This window comes from Penaeus chinensis, chromosome 27 (genome assembly GCF_019202785.1).
Source record: "Penaeus chinensis breed Huanghai No. 1 chromosome 27, ASM1920278v2, whole genome shotgun sequence".
Classification (NCBI taxonomy): domain Eukaryota; kingdom Metazoa; phylum Arthropoda; class Malacostraca; order Decapoda; family Penaeidae; genus Penaeus; species Penaeus chinensis.
Genome location: NC_061845.1, coordinates 10,917,844 through 10,920,343, shown reverse-complemented (window position 1 = coordinate 10,920,343; position 2,500 = coordinate 10,917,844). Strand labels below are relative to the sequence as shown.

Here is a 2,500-nt window from a genome sequence, read left to right as displayed (position 1 = left end):
GATGGCCCGATTGGATTGTTCATTTTGATGTGGATGGCCCGATTGGATTGTTCATTTTGATGTGGATGGCCCGATTGGATTGTTCATTTTGATGTGGATGGCCTTGATTGGATTGTTCATTTTGATGTGGATGACCTTGATTGGATTGTTCACTTTGATGTGGATGGCCCGATTGGATTGTTCAATTTGATGTGGATGGCCCGATTGGATTGTTCATTTTGATGTGGATGGCCCGATTGGATTGTTCATTTTGATGTGGATGGCCCGATTGGATTGTTCATTTTGATGTGGATGGCCTTGATTGGATTGTTCATTTTGATGTGTATGGCATTGATTGGATTGTTCATTTTGATGTGGATGGCTTTGATTGAATTGTTCATTTTGATTTGGATGGCCCGATTGGATTGTTCATTTTGATGTGGATGGCATTGATTGGATTGTTCATTTTGATGTGGATGGCCTTGATTGGATTGTTCATTTTGATGTGGATTGCCTTGATTGGATTGTTCATTTTGATGTGGATGGCCTTGATTGGATTGTTCATTTTGATGTGGATGGCCTTGATTGGATTGTTTATTTTGATGTGGATGGCCTTGATTGGATTGTTCATTTTGATGTGGATGGCCTTGATTGGATTGTTCATTTTGATGTGGATGGCCCGATTGGATTGTTCATTTTGATGTGGATGGCCCGATTGGATTGTTCATTTTGATGTGGATAGCCCGATTGGATTGTTCATTTTGATGTGGATGGCCCGATTGGATTGTTCATTTTGATGTGGATGGCCCGATTGGATTGTTCATTTTGATGTGGATGGCCCGATTGGATTGTTCATTTTGATGTGGATGGCCCGATTGGATTGTTCATTTTGATGTGGATGGCCCGATTGGATTGTTCATTTTGATGTGGATGGCATTGATTGGATTGTTCATTTTGATGTAAATGGCATTGATTGGATTGTTCATTTTGATGTGGATGGCATTGATTGGATTGTTCATTTTGATGTGGATGGCCCGATTGGATTGTTCATATTGATGTGGATGCCCCGATTGGAGTGTTCATTTTGATGTGGATTGCCTTGATTGGAGTGTTCATTTTGATGTGGATTGCCTTCATTGGATTGTTCATTTTGATGTGGATGGCCCAATTGGATTTTTCATTTTGATGTGGATGGCCTTGATTGGATTGTTCATTTTGATGTGGATGGCCCTGATTGGATTGTTCATTTTGATGTGAATGGCATTGATTGGATTGTTCATTGTGATGTAAATGGCATTGCTTGGATTGTTCATTTTGATGTGGATGGCATTGATTGGATTGTTCATTTTGATGTGGATGGCCCGATTGGATTGTTCATTTTGATGTGGATGCCCCGATTGGCGTGTTCATTTTGATGTGGATGGCCTTGATTGGATTGTTCATTTTGATGTGGATGGCCCGATTGGATTGTTCATTTTGATGTGGATGGCCTTATTGGAGTGTTCATTTTGATGTGGATGGCCTTATTGGAGTGTTCATTTTGATGTGGATGGCCTTGATTGGATTGTTCATTTTGATGTGGATTGCCCGATTGGATTGTTCATTTTGATGTGGATGGCCTTATTGGAGTGTTCATTTTGATGTGGATGGCCTTGATTGGATTGTTCATTTTGATGTGGATGGCCTTATTGGAGTGTTCATTTTGATGTGGATGGCCTTGATTTGATTGTTCATTTTGATGTGGATGGCCTTGATTGGATTGTTCATTTTGATGTGGATGGCCTTGATTGTATTGCTCATTTTGATGTGGATGGCCTGATTGGATTGTTAATTTTGATGTGGATGGCCTTGTTGGAGTGTTCATTCTTTCGAGGGGAGGGAGATGGCCAGCTTGGAATGTTCGTCTTTGGGATGGGGGCGTGTCTTGGCATGGGGGGGGGGGGTAGGTATGCGCGAAAGAGCATAAATCAACGGCAGAAGAAAATGTATTTATAAGATAAATTACAAATAGGACGATTTACCCAGGTAGGAAATGCATTAGTCTAAATTAAAGGAAAAAAAAAAAAAAAAAATGCACGGGTAAAAGAACCAAGTCTAAAAGCAAGGAGGAAGAAGCCCCTCGAGAAGATGCGAGAGAAATTGACTCGCCCGTTTCCAAAGGCACTGTCCGACCGCGATGGTGCCAGAGATAGTGCCATAGGATCCCGTCGGCAGCGGGCTTGTAGAATGCTCGTCGCCGCCAGAGGAGAGTGGTCGCGCGCTGATGGTGCCTGATAAGGCTGTGGCACTGCGTGGCACTTGTCACGTGGGAAAGGCAGAGGGGCGCCGTAGCTTCTCTGGTGGATAGATCTAATTAACGGTGGTGGAGTGAGTGTGCGGGGGGGGGGGGGGTATGTATGCTGTATATGGATGTATTGTTCGTTTGTTTGTTTGTATGCAATTAGTTTTTTTTTGTCTTTTTTGTATGCGTTCGTGTATCTCTTTCTCTCCCTCTCCATCTCCCTTCCTTCTTCTCCCTCCC

The 2,500-nt window shown here is 42.6% G+C and overlaps 1 protein-coding gene across 4 annotated transcripts in view; it reads left to right on the top strand.

Annotated features, from left to right (window-relative positions):
* The window catches only part of LOC125039463 (SNF-related serine/threonine-protein kinase-like), a 99,710-nt gene that overhangs the window by 64,130 nt on the left and 33,080 nt on the right, over positions 1-2,500 (top strand). The window lies entirely within an intron of this gene.